This window comes from Triticum urartu, chromosome 3A (assembly GCF_056163025.1).
Source record: "Triticum urartu cultivar PI428250 chromosome 3A, HENAU_Tu73, whole genome shotgun sequence".
NCBI lineage: Eukaryota > Viridiplantae > Streptophyta > Magnoliopsida > Poales > Poaceae > Triticum > Triticum urartu.
The window spans coordinates 39,169,938-39,188,897 of NC_141875.1; the positions used below are offsets into that span (position 1 = coordinate 39,169,938).

General features: G+C 51.3%; 1 pseudogene; it reads right to left on the reverse strand.

Annotated features, from left to right (window-relative positions):
• The window catches only part of LOC125546569 (G-type lectin S-receptor-like serine/threonine-protein kinase SD2-5), a 65,586-nt pseudogene extending 46,626 nt beyond the window's left edge, over positions 1-18,960 (reverse strand).

Below are 18,960 nucleotides of genomic sequence, written 5' to 3' on the forward strand. Positions count from 1 at the left end.
ACAGTATGGTGCTCCTCGTTGATGGAAGACCAACCAGCAGATTGTCCGGCGCCTCTGGATGGACAGAGGTCACCAGCACAGGCGTCTTGCCCCTCTTAGAAGGAGGCCTCCTGCCCGAGCCTGAAACCGCTGGAGGTTCCGGCGTGGTGTTCGGCTGAGGGCCGAACTCGGAGCTCTTAGGGGCCCCGTCCCCTCGGCTCCCGGAGTCCGGAAGGTCGCCTTGAGGCGCCTCCGGGACTGTCTCCCCTCGATCCAGTGCCTCTCAAGACAACACCTCGGCGTCGTCGGCAGGATGAGGGGAGGTGGCGGTCGGGACTAGATCGCTATCCATGTCCAACGAGCCCAGGGAGCCGTCCGATGATACATCGATGCTAGCTCGTGGCGGCCTGCATAATTATGTTTGGCGTTAGGGAAAGAAGTGCGACGAGGGAATGCTATGAGTTATTCTGGTATCTGAATACTTACAATCTCCCCGGGGCTTGGCCTATGGGATTTCTCTGCACAGAAACCAATCAATCTCACCAGATGAATATGGTGAATGCTGCCAATGGTCTGAACCTCTGCCGAAAATTAACTTTTGCCCTGACCAGTTTGATCCAAATGTTTTACTACAATCCTTTGACACCAAATTGTCCCTTGAAAATAGACCCAAATCCTCCTTCCCCGAGTTTGTCTGCGAATTGCTTGGTTGCTGCTTTTAGCTGTTGAAATGTGAACCTCATTGGTGTTCCTTGTAGCTCCCCAAACTCTTCCTCTTCTTCCATCTCATTCTGTCGTTGTGTTCTTCGTTTACATATAAAGAAGATGCTGAGGAACATGATGGTGAACAAAATGAAGCCGCCTACAGGAGCTAGAATTGCAACAACTATTCTTACGGAGGCAGATTTCAGTTTCATGCTTGCTGGCCCGATAGCTGCAGGCAGAGTACCTGGGGTCGGGGGTGTTACATCCGTTAGACTTAATCTTGATTCCTTGTATCTGCATGTTTGAGTTTTGCATATAGTTTAGTCTAGGAGTAGAGAGTCCTGCTAAGTTTCAGCGAAGGTGTGACGGGGAGGCGAGATGCCGCGCTGCCGTGCGATACGGTGAGTATGGCGAGATATCGAGGCGGTGTGAAGCCGTAGCGCTGCGTGAAGCGGCAAGTCGCGCAAGGGGCTGGTGCGTGACAGGTTGAGCTGGGTGATCCGGTATGCTCTTGTCCGGTTGTTAGATGCATGCGTACGGATGCTAGCCATGTGACTTGGTTGGTTTGTTAGCCTGCATGACTGGCTAGGTAGCAGATGGAAGCCTGGCGGAAGTGCTGGACTTACGTGCATGTAGATATATATTTGTTAGTTGCATGCATGAGCCGTTAGCTACACAGCTGCGTCTTGTTGACCTTGGAGAGATTCCAGGAGATGTAGTGCGTGGAGTTTGTTGGGTTAGTGGCGTATTAGATGGATTAGTGGGTTAGTGGCCAGAGAGTGCCGGCTAGTTTTTTTTTTGCAATCAATTCAGAGAGCTTTATTCAAACAAGAGCATTCCTTGGACAGTCAACCATAAGGCTTGTCACAAGGAAGTTGGGAGTCTCATCAAGTCAGCTTTCCGTTACATGCAATGTGCAAGCACGCTTAGCACATAGATGAGCCGGAACATTTGCTGACCGATTTACATGTTGAACAACAAAAAGAGAAAAATCACGAGCTAGCTCTCCAATCTGAACTAAGATAGGTGCCACAATAGATCTCGAATTGTGGCGAGAATTCCAGAGATCAACCATCTCCATGCAGTCTATTTCCATTATCACATGTGTGAAGCCTCGAAGTCTTGCAAACAACACCCCGTCACGAAGTGCATAAGCTTCAGCCAAGAGGGGATCGGTGATTCCCATGTATGGTTTACACCAAGCTCCTAACATCTTGGTTGCCGAACGAGCCACACCACCTGCACCTCCAGTGCTTGTGTCGAAGTCAATGGCGCCATCTGTGGTGATAGAAATGTGATCAAACTCAGGTGGCCGCCACCCATGCCCCGCCATGGTCATAGTAAGATTCCGAGGAAGATCTAGAATGGCGAGAGCCTCTCTCGTCAGACGCATTGATGTTGCCGGATCTGTTCCTTCCTCATTGTGTTTGATTTTGTTGCGGGAGTGCCAAATGGCCCACATGATCGTAATGATCAGTGGCCTGTCCTTCTCTGAGAAACGATCATGACATAATATATCCCTCGCCCAAGAGTCTGGATGGAGCTGAGGTAGATGTAGATCAAACCATGACCGAGCCTCGTGCCAGAACCTCTTCGCATGTGAACAGTACATCAAATCATGTTGGAGGTCTTCATCTCTAGCTAAGCAGATATTGCATCTGCTATTCTCACTTATATGTCGCCTCTTGAGTGTGTGCTCATCTGGAAGAATGTCGCGGATAACTCTCCACCAGAACACCCTCACCTTCGGGACAACATTGAGCTTCCAAAGTGCAGACCACAACTGTTGATCATCCCATGAAGTACTGGTATCCGTCCATTCCTCTAGAGCTAAACGCTCTTTCTGAGTCATAAGAGCACGGTACGCCGTCATGAGAGTATAGTTGCCTGACTTATCGAGCGCCCAAGCGAGAAAATCTTCACCACCGCCTTGCCTCAATGGAATATTAAGAATGGCCTAGGCATCTGGCGCAATGAAATTGTCTCGGACCACCTCCTGTCGCCATGACCAGTTATCACTATCTATCATATCAGAGACCTTGTCGAGTGTGGTAGGCGATGGTTGCAGCAGTGGCATCATGGAGATGGTTCCCGGAATCCATCTGTCAGTCCATATAGAAGTGGATGTGCCATCTCCAATTCTTTTGATCAAACCGGCTTGGAGAGCTTCCTTGCCCGCCATAATTGCCCGCCATGTCTTGGAAGCTGACTTGGGCAGCGTAGCATCCATGAAATCAACTTCCGGGAAATACCGTCCTTTTAGCACCCTTGAGCACAATGTATCCGACTGTGTGAGCAGCCTCCACCCTTGTTTGCCCAACATAGCTAGATTAAACTGGTGCATGTCCCTGAAGCCCATGCCCCCTTTGCACTTTGGCGTCGTCAATTGTTCCCATGAGACCCAATGCATTGCCTTCCTGTCAAGAGAGCTGCTCCAAAAAAAATTGCCATTGGGGAGGTAACACTCTTGCATACCTTCTTGGTTAGAAGAAAAGTGCTCATACTAAACGTTGGTATGGATTGCACCACTGATTTCATCAATGTTTCTCTGCCTGCACATGCCAATAAACGTTCAGACCACCCTTTCATCTTCCCTCGAGCCCTGTCACCAATGTGGTCGAAAGTTTCACTTGGGATGCGCCCCACAGCAGTAGGAAGACACAGGTACCGTTCGCTAAAGGCCTCAACTTGAATGTCCAGCATCGCCTTGATTGTTTGCCGCACCGAATCAGGGGTGTTTGTACTGAAGTAAATTGTGCTTTTATCTCTATTAACCCTCTGTCCGGAGGCATTGCCATAAATCTCCAAAATCGTATTCAATCTGTCCACGCTTTGTCCACTTGCACTGATGAATATAAGACTGTCATCTGCAAACAATAAATGACTGACCCAAGGTGATCTGAAGCTAGCTCTGATCCCCCTGTCAATATATCCCCCATCATATGACTTGATCAAGGAAGATAAGCCCTCTGGACAAATTAGAAATAAATATGGTGATACGGGATCTCCCTGCAGCAAACCTTTCGAAGGGGTGAAAAAAGGAAGAAGCTCCCCATTGACCCGAATCGAGAATCTGAGAGAAGATACACGCTTCATAATGAGTCTAGTAAAACTCATAGAGAAACCCAATCTCAACATGATGGCCTCCAGGTAGTGCCATTTGACTCTATCATATGCTTTCATCATGTCAAGCTTGACAGCACAGGAATAATTCTTCCCCTTCTTCCTCCGCTTCATTGTGTGCACACTTTCATATGCAACTAACACATTGTCGGTGATCAAGCGTCCAGGAACAAAGGCACTCTGTTCTTCACTAATAATTTCATCCATAATACTCCGCATGCGATTAGTGATTGCCTTGGCAGCAATCTTATACAGAACCGGACAGAGAGCTATAGGGCGGTATTGAAGAATTGTCTGTGGATGCCGTACCTTGGGAATAAGAGTGATCAAAGTGTCGTTAAATCCGGTAGGCATGTCACCCCCATTCAGAAAATCCAAAACTGCTCGTGTCACGTCCTCCTGGATAACACTCCAGTGACGTTAATAAAAACCCGCCGTAAACCCATCAATGCCCGGGGCTTTGGAGGCCGCCATTTGGAATAGAGCCTCTGAGGGAGTCCTGGATCAGGGGGTCTCCGGACAGCCGGACTATCTCCATTGGCCGGACTGTTAGACTATGAAGATACAAGATTGAAGACTTCGTCTCATGTCCGGATGGGACTCTACTTGGCGTGGAAGGCAAGCTAGGCGACACGGATATGGATATCTCCTCCTTTGTAACCGACCTGGTGTAACCCTAACCCTCTCCGGTGTCTATATAAACCAGAGGGTTTTAGTCCATAGGACAACAACCACAACATACAATCATACCATAGGCTAGCTTCTAGGGTTTAGCCTCTCTGATCTCATGGTAGATCTACTCTTGTACTACCCATATCATCAATATTAATCAAGCAGGATGTAGGGTTTTACCTCCATCAAGAGGGCCCGAACTTGGGTAAACATTGTGTCCCCTGCCTCCTGTTACCATCCGGCCTAGACGCACAGTTCGGGACCCCCTACCCGAGGTCCGCCAGTTTTGACACCGACATTGGTGCTTTCATTGAGAGTTCCTCTGTGTCGTCACCTTTAGGCCCGATGGATCCTCCGATCATCAACAACGATGCAGTCCAGGGTGAGACTTTTCTCCCCGGACAGATCTTCGTGTTCGGCGGCTTTGCACTGCGGGCTAATTCGCTTGGCCATCTGGAGCAGATTGAAAGCTACGCCCCTGGCCATCAGGTCAGATTTGGAAGTTTGAACTACACGGCCGACATCCGCGAAGACTTGATCTTCGACGGATTCGAGCCACAGCCGGGAGCGCCGCACTGCCACGACGGGTATGACCTAACTCTGCTGCTGAACAGTACCCCAGAGGCCGCGCCCGCATCAGCACCGACCCTTAGCTCGGAGCCAATTGCGCCAATCGAGGACGGGTGGCTAGACACCGCCTCAGGGGCCACAGTCTCAACGGCGATCGAGCCGAACACCAGCCTAATCCTCTGCGAAGCCCGTGACTCCAAGGTGCCGGACTCTTTTCCAGACTCCGAACCGTCCGCGCCCCTGCCAATCGAATCCGATTGGGCGCCGATCGTGGAATTCACCGCCGCGGATATCTTTCAGCACTCGCCCTTCGACGACATTCTGAATTCACTAAAGTCTTTCTCTTTGTCAGGAGAGCCCTGGCCGGACTATGGCCAACAGGATTGGGATGCGGACGACGAAGAAATTCAACGCCCACCCACCACCCACTTCGTAGCCACTATCGATGATTTAACCGACATGCTCGACTTCGACTCTGAAGACATCGACGGTATGGACGACGATGTAGGAGATGAACATGAACCAGCGCCTATAGGGCACTGGAAAGCCACCTCGTCATATGACATATACATGGTGGATACACCCAAAGAAGGCAATGGCGAAGAGATAGCGGAGGATGACCCCTCCAAGAAGCAACCCAAACGTCGCCGTCAGCGATGCCGCTCTAAGTCCCGCCAAAGCAAAAGTGGTGATACCGGCACAGGAGATAATAACACTCCGGATAGTGCCGAAGACAACAACAATCCCCTCCAGCAAGATTCAGAGCAGGAGGATGGAGGAGCCAGCTCTCCTGAGAGAGCGGTAGATGGAGAGGAGGAGGATGACAATTACATGCCCCCTCCGAAGACGAGGCATGCCTCGGCGACGATGAATTCGCTGTACCAGAGGATCCCGTCGAGCAAGAGCGCTTCAAGTGCCGGCTTATAGCCACGGCAAATAGCCTGAAGAAAAAGCAGCAGCAGCTTCAAGGGGATCAAGATCTGCTAGCTGACAGATGGACTAAAGTCCTCGCAGCCGAGGAATATAAACTCGAGCGCCCCTCCAAGAATTACCCAAAGTGCAGGTTACTACCTCCACTGGAGGAAGAAGCGTATGATACGGCTGATCGGCCACCTCGTGGCCGTGATAGAGAGGCATTCCAGCCAAAAACTCAGCCTCCACCTCGACGCCACTCAAATAAAAAGGCATGGGGAGATACGCCAGACCTGCAAGACATATTGGAGGACAAAGCAAAGCATGCAAGATCGATCTACAGATCACGAGGGCGCACCACTCTGCGAGACGATAAACGTCACGCCGGATACAGTAAAAGCAAATCCGGCCGGGCCGAACACAGCGGGCAAGACCCATTCGGGTTGCGTCGCGATATAGCTCAATACAGAGGCGCCGCACACCCCTTATGCTTCACAGACGAAGTAATGGATCATCAATTCCCAGAAGGTTTCAAACCTGTAAATATTGAATCATACGACGGCACAACAGATCCCGCAGTATGGATCAAGGATTTCCTCCTCCATATCCACATGGCCCGCGGTGATGACTTACACGCCATCAAATACCTCCCACTAAAGCTCAAAGGACCAGCGCGGCATTGGCTTAACAGCTTGCCAGCGAACTCCATTAGCTGTTGGGAAGATCTGGAAGCCGCATTCCTCGACAACTTTCAGGGCACTTATGTGCGACCACCAGACGCCGATGACTTGAGCCACATAATTCAACAGCCAGAAGAGTCGGCCAGGCAATTCTGGACTCGGTTCCTTACAAAGAAAAATCAAATCGTCGACTGTCCGGATGCAGAGGCCTTAGCGGCTTTTAAACACAACATCCGAGACGAGTGGCTAGCCCGGCACATTGGTCAGGAAAAGCCGAAATCTATGGCAGCTCTCACGACGCTCATGACCCGCTTTTGTGCGGGAGAAGACAGCTGGTTGGCTCGCAGTAATAACATATCAAAGAACCATGGTACCTCGGATACCAAGGACGGCAATAGCAGGTCACGTCGCAACAAACATAAGCACCGCATTAACAGCGAAAATACCGAGGATACGACAGTCAATGCCGGATTCAAAGGCTCTAAACCCAGTTAGCGGAAAAAACCATTCAAACAAAGCACGCTGGGTCCGTCCAGCTTGGACCGTATACTCGATCGCTCGTGTCAAATACACGGTACCCCAGACAAGCCAGCCAATCACGCCAACAGGGATTGCTGGGTGTTCAAGCAGGCCAACAAGTTAATTGCCAAAAACAAGGACAAGGGGCCGCATAGCGATGACGAGGAAGAGCCCCGGCAGCCGCACACCGGAGGACAGAAGAGGTTTCCCCCGCAACAGCGGACGGTGAACATGATATACGCAACCCACATCCCCAAGAGGAAACGGAAGCGTGCGCTCAGGGACGTATGCGTTGGAGCCAGTCGCCCAAAAGTTCAACCTTTGGTCCTGCTGTCCGATCACCTTCGATCGCAGGGACCGCCCCACTAGTATCCGTCATAGCGGATTTGCCGTACTAGTCCTAGACCCAATCATTGACGGATTTCACCTCACTCAAGTCCTTATGGATGGCGGCAGCAGCCTGAACCTGCTTTATCAGGATACAGCGCGCAAAATGGGTATAGACCCCTCAAGGATCAATCCCACAAAAACGACCTTTAAAGGCGTCATTCCAGGTGTAGAGGCCCATTGCACAGGCTCAATTACACTGGAAGTGGTCTTCGGATCCCCGGATAACTTCCGAAGCGAAGAGTTAATCTTCGATATAGTCCCGTTCCGCAGTGGTTATCACGCGCTGCTCGGGCGAACCGCATTTGCTAGATTCAATGCGGTACCGCATTATGCATACCTCAAGCTCAAAATGCCAGGACCTCGCGGAGTTATTACAGTCAATGGAAACACAGAGCGCTCTCTCCGAACAGAGGAGCACATCGCGGCCCTCGCAGCAGAAGCGCAAAGCAGCCTCTCAAGGCTATCAACCAGTTCGGCGCTTCAAAGCCCGGACACCTTCAAGCGCGCTCGGGGCAATCGGCAAATAGACCGCCTAGCGCGATCTGAGCTCGCGTAGCAATACGGCGGCCACCCCAATCCCAGCCCAACGGCGAAACTCGTGCCGCGCGTACATAATTACGCTTTAAAAAATACCATGGGCACAGGTTGGGAGGGGGGCACAACTGAGACACGCCCCAAGACGCGGCCTAAACCGCACTAGGGGCTTCCCGTTTGGTTATTTTTCTTTTTTTCAGGACATTAATCTCTGGAAACACTGTCCGGCAACACTATTGCTGAACACATGATGCAGCAACCAAGGAGGCAGACAGCTACGCCATACCATGGAATTCCCAGGTGGATTACAGTAACGAGCGAAATTTTCGATTTAATATCATTCCTCAGCTTGCCCTTGGAAGGGACATAGTCCTACTCTTTGCTTATCACACTATCTATCTCACTCTGCTTTAACGCAATTTTTTGAATAAACAATGCATGACAATTACGACTATTATTGCATTCTTGTTATATACATATCTATGTGTTCATTAATGATGCATTGCAACCGTACACTTTGGTACGGCTAATACACCAGGGGCTTGCGTACCCCACAATACGGTGTGAAAAGTCCGAACACTTTCACAAGTGCGGCACCCCGAACTTATAGCATTATATGCATCAGCTCCGAATCATGTCTTTGGTCAAATGTTGGGTTTGCTCGGCTCCTATGTTTTGGTACCTTACGTTCCGCTCTATCGTCTAAGGTAGCGCTAGGAGAACTACTGCGATTGTGCCCCGGTTCTGTTGGGTTCAGCACCTCAGTAGAGAAAGCTAAAACTGACTGTCATGATAAGGCGAGAGACTGGTCGCTGTTCGGCGAGGTTTTCGAGTCCCTAAAGACTTATGCCGCTTAGAGCGAGGGGCCGGCCCTGTCCAACTTAAAGGCGTGTATCGCGCCCCAAATTCGGCCTTCCGAATACCAGGGGCTTCGCCGAAATTTAAAATTATAAAATTCTATTGCTAAGTGAGAGTGATAAAGCATTATTAGTCCGGTTGCCTTGTTCGCTGTGCTGAGCACCTCCCTCGAAGGACCCAAACATGGGAACAAGAGTGCTCAGGTTTATCCCGAACACCCCAGCACTTGTGGCATGGGGGCAGAAGCCGAGGACTAGCCATCTCTCAGATTGGATAAACAACCAAACAGAAGGTAATATTTTAAATTCAAACAAGCGTTGCATAGTGCATATGAAACAAGTTTTCATAAATACAGGATAAACGAGCAAGTCTCACTCAAATATTACATCTTTTGAACACTCGTCCGCTATGAGACGGGCACCCGGCAGAACACCCTTGTAGGACATCTCGGGGTGGCGGTGCTCCTTGCCCTCCGGCGGCCCCTCCTTGATCAGCTTCACGACATCTAGCTTGACCCACTGCAATTTCACATGGGCGAAAGCCCGGCGTGCACCTTCAATGCAGACAGATCGCTTGACAACCTCCAGCCGCGGGCAGGCATCCACAAGCCGCCTCACCAGGCCGAAGAAGCTGTTCGGAAGGGCGTCGCCAGGCCACAGCCGGACTATAAAGCTCTTCATGGCCCGATCGGCCGCCTTATGTAGCTCGACCATCTGCTTCAGCTGGTCGCTCATTGGCACCGGGTGTTCGGCCTCAGCATACTGAGACCAGAACAACTTCTCCGTTGAGCTTCCGTCCTTGGCCTGGTAAAATTGTGCGGCATCGGACACGCTGCGGGGCAAATCTGCGAATGCTCCTGGAGAGCTCTGGATTCGGGTAAGTAATCGGTAATTTACTTTTACATGCTTGCTTTGCATATAGAAAGCCTTACCCGCCGCTATCTTCTTCATTGCGCCGATCTCCTGGAGGGCCTTTTGGGCTTCGACCTTGGCACTTCTTGCGCTCTCGAGGGCCGCGGCAAGCTAAGACTCCCGCGTCTTTGAGTCAAGCTCCAACGCCTCGTGCTTCGCCATGAGAGCCTGGAGCTCTTCCTGCACCTCGCCCACCCGAGCCTCGTGCTTCTCTCGCTCAGTGCGCTCCTTGGCCACGTTATCTTCGGCCTTGGTTAGCGCTTGCTTCAGGGTTGCCACCTCGGTCGTGGCCCCTGGCAAATATACGTTGATCCTATCATTTTGCAATCGCGTCTTCTTTTATATATACATATCTATAGATAGGGTATTACTTACCCTTGCTCTCCTCGAGCTGCCTCTTGGCAAGGCCAAGATCTTTCCTGGACCCCTCGAGGTCCTGCTTCAGTACGGCGACCTCCGCAGTCAGTGGGGCGGACGCCAGCAGCGAAGCCTGCATATGCATATTGACATACTTATATTAGACTCCTGCGATATTATTCGATCCTCTGTTCGGCTTTTCTTTGTGAACACCGAACAAAGCATCAGGGGCTACTGTCTATGCGGTAATATTTCTACTACATTTTAAAACACTTACCTCAAAGCCTGTTAGAAGGCTGGCACAGGCTTCAGTCAACCCGCTCGTGGCGGACTGAACCTTCTGGACCACCGCACTCATAACAGTATGGTGCTCCTCGTTGATGGAAGACCAACCAGCAGATTGTCCGGCGCCTCTGGATGGACAGAGGTCACCAGCACAGGCGTCTTGCCCCTCTTAGAAGGAGGCCTCCTGCCCGAGCCTGAAACCGCTGGAGGTTCCGGCGTGGTGTTCGGCTGAGGGCCGAACTCGGAGCTCTTAGGGGCCCCGTCCCCTCGGCTCCCGGAGTCCGGAAGGTCGCCTTGAGGCGCCTCCGGGACTGTCTCCCCTCGATCCAGTGCCTCTCAAGACAACACCTCGGCGTCGTCGGCAGGATGAGGGGAGGTGGCGGTCGGGACTAGATCGCTATCCATGTCCAACGAGCCCAGGGAGCCGTCCGATGATACATCGATGCTAGCTCGTGGCGGCCTGCATAATTATGTTTGGCGTTAGGGAAAGAAGTGCGACGAGGGAATGCTATGAGTTACTCTGGTATCTGAATACTTACAATCTCCCCGGGGCTTGGCCCTGGGCAACCACTCGTCTTCGCCTTCGTCGGCAGTGGTGGAGCTGTCCGGAAGGAGAGTCCTTCCCTTCTTGGACCCTTCGGCCCCCCAGTTGGGGCGGCCTTCCTTTTCTTATCTCCCCCGGTAGGAGGGGGAGCATTTTCTTCTTCTTCCTTGTCTTCGGGGGAGGAGTGCGCCACAGAGTCATCGGACGGTGAGTCCGACGACGCCTGGCGTCGGGAACTCTTTCGGGTTCCCTTGGCCTTCTTGGTCTTCTCCGGCACCGTATAAGGAGCCGGAGTCAGCATCTTCGCCAGAAGAGCGTCTGCTGGGCCTTCGGGCAAAGGAGCCGAACATTCGATCTGTCCGGCCGTCTCCTGCCAGTCCTGTCAAAGGTCCGGGGGTTTAGATCCCGCATGGAGTCAATCTATAAAAAATAAGTATCCTGTGAGAGGTAAAGCAGCTTACCGCTTTGGCCTGGCACTTCACGCTGAATCTGCGATCCTTAGTAATGGGAGGGGGGACCTCAGCGCTTTTGAACAACACCCTCCAGGCATCTTCGTGAGTTGTGTCGAAGAGCCTGTTCAGAGTTCGGTGCTGCGCCGGGTCGAACTCCCACAAGTTGAACTCCCGTTGTTGGCACGGGAGGATCCGGCGGTGGAGCATGACCTGGACCATGTTGACAAGTTTGAGCTTCTTGTTCACCATGTTTTGAATACATGTTTGGAGTCCGGTCAGCTCTCCCGAACTACCCCAGGACAGGCCCTTCTCTTTCCAGGAGGTGAGCCGCGTGGGGATGCCAGATCGGAACTCGGGGGCCGCTGCCCATGCAGGGTCGCGTGGCTCGGTGATGCAGAACCACCCCGATTGCCACCCCTTTATGGTTTCCACAAAGGAGCCCTCGAGCCATGTTACGTTGGGCATCTTGCCCACCATGGCGCCTCCGCACTTCGCCTGGCAGCCGCCCACAACCTTCGGCTTGACATTGAAGGCACTACTAGGAAAACGGCTATAGATGAAATGATCACTAAGGACGCACCACGTGTGTGGTGCGCCATTAGAATATAGCAATGGCGCACCACATACAGGTACGCCATTAGTAATATATTACTAATGGCGCACCTGGTGTGCGGTGCGCCATTAGAAGTTTTGAAAAAAAAACAAAATTTGTTACTAATGGCGCACCGTGGGTGTGGTGCGCCATTACTAGTTGACATAGTAATGGCGCACCACACCCATGGTGCGCCATTAGAAGTTTAACTAGTAATGGCGCACTGTCCACTGATGCGCCATTACTATGTTTTTTTCAAAAAAAATCAAAAAAAATTTCAAATTTTTTTATATTTTTTTTCAAAACTAGTAATGGCGCACTGTGGGTGTGGTGCGCCATTACTAGTTTAACTACTAATGGCGCACCACTCCACGGTGCGCCATTACTAGTTTGCCCGGCTTCCACCGAATGCACCCCCCCTGGACCGCCTTTTCAGTTTAAAAAAAATAAAAAAAAATGATAAAAATGTCAAAAAAATAAAAGAAAATAAGTTTGCCATGTGATATGTGGTCTAGTTGTTGGGAAAATTTACAAATATAAATTTCGACTTTATTTGCAAAATCTCTTTGGAAATTTGTAAAATGGGCATAACTTTTGCATACGAACTCGGATTAAAAAGTTTTATATATGAAAAATCATCTACTCGAAAAGTTACATCCGAATTTAACTGGGGGAACCCCGTTAAACATTTTCAAAATCCCCAAAAACCTAACACAAAAAAAGTTACGGGGCTTTCAAGATCTAGAGGCAAAAAAATATAAAAAAAGGTTTTGAAATTTTTTTAAATTTTTTTTTCAAAAAATGATACGTAATATGACCGGGAAGTTTGAAATATTTTTCAAAATTTCATCATAGTCATGAACATTAACAAAGTCTTAGACATCAACAAGGTATAATAGGATTGATATGCTAGATATATCAACAAGTGCCTGTGAAGTGAGCTGTTGCTGGGGTTGGATAGAACTCTGAAGTTAAGCGTGCTTGGGCTGGAGTAGTGTGAGGATGGGTGACCTTTTGGGAAGTTTGACCACGGAGTGCGATTTGACTTGAGATTAAGCATATTAACCCGAGATTAAGACATAATGACTTGAGATTAATAAAAAAATGGAAAAAAAATTAAAAAAAATTCTGAAAAAAAGTTTAAAAAAAATTGTTACTAATGGCGCACTTCTATGTGGTGCGCCATTAGTATACCAGATACTAATGGCGCACCGTGGGCCATACTAGTGGCGCACCAGTAGTGCGCCATTAGTAGCGAAAATAGGTGCGCCACTAGTAGCCCTTTTTCTAGTAGTGAGGTCTTCAACCATAAGCCGAAGTGGGGCTTGATGCGGAGGAAGGCCTCGCACACGACGATAAACGCCGAGATGTTGAGGATGAAGTTCGGGGCCAGATCATGGAAATCCAGGCTGTAATAGAACATGAGCCCCCGGACGAATGGATGGACAGGGAATCCCAGTCCGCGGAGGAAATGGGTGAGGAACACTACCCTCTCATGGGGCCTGGGGGTGGGGATGAGCTGCCCCTCATCTGGGAGCCGGTGCGCGATGTCGTCGGGCAGGTATCCGGCTCTCCTCAGTTTCTTGATGTCTCCATCCGTGACGGAGTAGACCATCCACCTGCCTCCCGCTCCGGACATGGTTGGAGAAGGTTGAGGTGGGAAGTGCGGACTTGGGCGCTAGAGCTCGAGTGTGCGAAAATGGATGAGCAAAGGAGGAAGAAGGCGTGGATAGAAAGGTGAATCCTTATCCCTTTATGTGGGCGGGCGAAACTAAGCATCCCCACTTGCCTGGTAAAACTCGCTTATCCCCCAAGCACCGTAATCGATGGCGCGGTTGGGTTACCCACGCCCGTATTGATGAGAATCCTGTAATAAGGGGACACGATCTCTGCTTTGACAAGACGTGTCGAAAAACTGCCTCGCGTTATGTGCGGGGCTGGTTAAAGGAAACGGTTCGAATAATCATCGGGCCATGACATAACGTCATACTGTCAAGACAAGTCAGCAAATTAGAATTGCGAAAATATTATTCTCTCTACGGTGGTATGTGGAACTTATTTTGCAGGGTCAGACACTATCCTCGTATTCAAATTCTTTTGTGATGTATTCGGAGAAGGAATCCGCCTTGCAATGCCGAAGACAATACTGCGCGCCGGATTCATCGTCATTGAAGCATGGTTCAGGGGCTACTGAGGGAGTCCTGGATTAGGGGGTCTTCGGACAGCCGGACTATCTCCATTGGCCGGACTGTTAGACTATGAAGATACAAGATTGAAGACTTCGTCTCGTGTCCGGATGGGACTCTACTTGGCGTGGAAGGCAAGCTAGGCGACACGGATATGGATATCTCCTCCTTTGTAACCGACCTTGTGTAACCCTAACCCTCTCCGGTGTCTATATAAACCGGAGGGTTTTAGTTCGTAGGACAACAACCACAACATACAATCATACCATAGGCTAGCTTCTAGGGTTTAGCCTCTCTGATCTCGTGGTAGATCTACTCTTGTACTACCCATATCATCAATATTAATCAAGCAGGACGTAGGATTTTACCTCTATCAAGAGGGCCCGAACCTGGCTAAACATTGTGTCCCCTGCCTCCTGTTACCATCTGGTCTAGACGCACAGTTCGGGACCCCATACCCGAGATCCGCCGGTTTTGACACCGACAGCCTCCCTCACCTCGGTTGCATCATATGGTTTATTCATAAGATCATTCATAGCCTGTGTTACTTTCACCGGAACAAAGTTCAACAAATTATTAACATCATAAAAACCTTGGGACTCATACAAGTTTTGGTAAAAAGCTTGCACTTCCTCCTTGTCCTCTCTTTCTGTTGCACAAATCGAGCCATCCTGACGCCTGAGATCGGCAATTCTATTTATGCCTTTTCTCACTGCTGCTTGTGCTTGAAAGTAGGATGTATTACGATCTCCTTTGCGTAATCAACGGACACGCGAATGTTGTTTCATCCATATCTCTTCCTGATGCATAGTCTCCTGGAGTTTTGTGACCGTACATTTCTCTTCATCTGTCGGGCCACGTCCAACAAACTCACTCCGGAGCTTATTCAACTTTTTCTGAAGCTATCTCACCGTACGTGTGAGGCACCCGAACTCCTTTGCTCCCCATGGACCAAGAGTGCGCCTGAGAAGATCAAGCGGATCTGATATACCTTGCAGTCCCGGGGCGCGAGCATGACCACGCCATGTTTCTGACACAAGCTGATCATAATCCCTGTGTGTTTGCCAAACGTTTTCATATCTAAACTGCCGTGTATGCTGAGATCTACCCGGCAGAGAAGCTTGCACATCCGCTACAACAAAACAGTGATCCGATTCACATGCCGCAAGATGCTTCACTCGGATATACTCATAATGTTGCCGAAACTCCTCATTTGCAAAGGCTCTATCCAGCCTTGCTTTGACATTGGACAGGCCTGCTTGCCTGTTATCCCATGTGTACGCACAGCCTGACAAGCCAAGGTCTTGTAACATACAGTCATCTATAACCTCCCGAAAAGCTCGCATCTGCCCCTCCGGCCTGGGTGTTCTACTGAAGTGTTCTGATGCGAAAAGCGTCTCGTTGAAGTCCCCCATGCACAGCCACGCCGAGCGTGGAATACCGAATAAGGTGCACAGAAAGCGCCAACTATGATGTCTGTTTTCCACTCTAGGAGCGCCATAAAATCCTGTGAATCGCCACTCCAGAGAGTTTTGATTCAAGTCCTTCACCATCACGTCAATATGACTGATACTAAAATTCTTCAGCTCAACTGAAACATCCTTTGTCCAGAACAGACCAATACTGTTGGTGCAAACCCGGAAACCATACGCACAAGATAACCCAACTCGAGCATGAACTCAGAGCAATGGCGACGAACGCCGCGCCCGCGGACCAGCCTGTATCTTGGCAACCTTTATTCACTGGGTTTGGCACTTCAACAACACGATTACACGACCCCTTTTAAAGGCTACGGCAACGCAACAGCCAAGCAATCCACTCCTAAAATGCCTCCACTAGCTAACTAACTCATGCATGCACCAACTGCACGCTCACCGCACCAGCCACTACCTGCATGCACGCCCAGTTCCAGCCTCTTCCAACGGCCATATGACCGGCCATGCATATAGCTAAGCCAGCCACGGCTGCTCCACTCAACGCGGCCAGACCAACGGATCTCTACAGCTGCTACAACACACGCCATAATACATTCATGGTTTATTTTCTAACATACTCTCCCTAAACCACGACATCGTTATCGTCGAAGTTGGTGTAGCTCCCGTCATCGATGTCACCACGACCGTGACCCAGCCCGCAGACCCGACCTGGCGCACCGACGCCAGTTCCACCGTGCTCCGTCACGTCTCCGGTGACATACGCCGAGCTCCTCCTCCGCCGACGACACACGCCTGACGTTCCGCACGCCCCGCGCGCACCCGACGCGCCCGACCACCCCAGTGCGTCCCGCGCGCATCCGACGCGTCCGACGAGCCCGACCACACCAGTGCGCTCACCGCGCGCCCGTGGTCCCGACCCGACGCGTCCAGTGCGCACCCATAACACGCACCGGTCGCGCCCGGCTCGCCGCCGCGGCTTATTGCCCTACACCGCCGCGGCCTCCATGCCGCCATGCAGTGCCTCCATGCCGCCATGCCGTGCTGCGCCGCCGCGCCACCACGCAGCGCCTCGGCGGCCTCCGCAGTCGCCGCACGTACGACGTCACCGCCCGCCGCCTCCGCCACGCGCCATGACAGCCACAGCGCCGCCCACCTCCATGGGCCGACACACGGCCCGGAGCTCCGTCGCGCAGCTGCCAGCGAGCGCCGCCATCGCTGCCACGCCTCCGGCACGGCAAGCACGCCCAAGACACCAAGCTCATGATACCAATTGTTGGCGCAAACCCGGAAACCATACGCACAAGATAACCCAACTCGAGCATGAACTCAGAGCAATGGCGACGAACGCCGCGCCCGTGGACCGGCCTGTATCTTGGCAACCTTTATTCACTGGGTTTGGCACTTCGACAACACGATTACACGACCCCTTTTAAAGGCTACGGCAACGCAACAGCCAAGCAGTCCACTCCTAAAATGCCTCCACTAGCTAACTAACTCATGCATGCACCAACTGCACGCTCACCGCACCAGCCACTACCTGCATGCACGCCCAGATCCAGCCTCTTCCAACGGCCACATGACCGGCCATGCATATAGCTAAGCCAGCCACGGCTGCTCCACTCAAGGCGGCCAGTCCAACGGATCTCTACAGCTGCTACAACACACGCCATAATACATTCATGGTTTATTTTCTAACAAATACCTCCGCTCAACCCTTCACTGTTGACTGCATAGCAGCCACTGAAACCAAGTCCATATTTCAGAAATTCAACACGCTTGCCTCTAATCTTTGTCTCCATGACGAAGAGAAGAGAGGGTCCTTCTTGCTTCACTAAACTGCGAAGCTCTCGAACTGCCTCGGGGTTCCCAAGCCCCCGGCAGTTCCAACTCATGCATCTCATTGGGACAGGCAGGACCGCGCCGCGGTCTCTGCCGAATTTTCAGGTGTAGGCTTCTTCTTCTTTGGCTCACGTGCAAACTCTCTCCCCTCCCCCTCCTTGTCGTCCAGCTTTCCATCAGATATGATTGGGTCTTCTGAATCCTTGCTGTGTTCGCCCTGGCCCGAAGTTAGGGTGTGCGTGAGGCAAACCTCCTGTGTATATAAGTATGGCATTGAGTTAATGAGAAAATGAGGCCGTGAGGGCTGCAGCCACAGTGTAGTGTTTGTTTTCACAGAGAGAGCCTCTTGGCAAAGCTAGCGGTTGGTTTCTCCCTTGGTGCATGTGTGCGTGCGTGTGTGTTCTCATGTGTTCTTGAGAGAGACAAAGAGAGAGGATAGAGTTGTGTGAGGCAGCTCAAAGGTAGAAGAAGAAACGGCGCTGCACCGCAAGGAGGCGGCGCCAACAACATCGGCCGGGGGCGCAAGCAGGGGACTTTCAGCTGTAGAAGATATTGCTTGATTAATCAGGGGACAGAAGATGACCTGGTAGTCTGTGCCAGTCGGGCAAGTGAAAGTGGAAAAATCGTTGGGATTGCTGTAGGCATCTGGGCACATCTGCTTAAAGAAGACCGAGTTAATTGTGTAACTGCAATTGCTTTCCGCACTCCTAATACAAGGATTGTTACACCCTCCCGGAGCCTTCAGATCTCTTGGGCACTGCAATGTGATGTTGGCTGCACAGCGCGGCCCCTTGCTGTACCCTAACCTTCCCTGAACCGGCACCGGCAGGAAGTCCATGGGCACATTGAAGCCATCAGTGAGCGAGATGTCGAAGAAATCATCATCACTTTGGCCTTGGCCAAGCCTGAACTCGCCTAGCGTGTTTGGCGATCGACCACTGACCGTACAGGCGAGCAATCCGCTGCAGTCGCCAGTTTGGCATGACCCGCCTTCGCGAAGGAGTGAGCAGCCTGCGCGCGCCTAGATGCGCCCTGCTGAGGTACCAGCGGGCACGTTCAGTGCCCACGTCTCCCCCTGATCGAGCTTCACGCCATCTCCCGGCAAAGCGGCTGGCCACGCGGTGTAGGAACATTGGTTGATGATTTTGAATGTGGTGGCCTCGCTGGTGGCAGCGAGTAGGAGCACGAGGAGGAGAGGCTGGAGCTGGAGAGCCGAAGAGGTACTCGCCACTGCCATTTTTGTTACGATTTTTTGCTTGTACGCGTTAACTTGAAACAGAGTCTGAGTTGGAAACTTGCAATAGGGTTCCTGTGATGGCTAACAGGGTGGAAGAGTGGTAGGGGATTGTAGATAGGGACTGCATCAGTGTGTTGATTCATCCAACGGTCAGCATAAAAACAGCCTAACATGCCTAT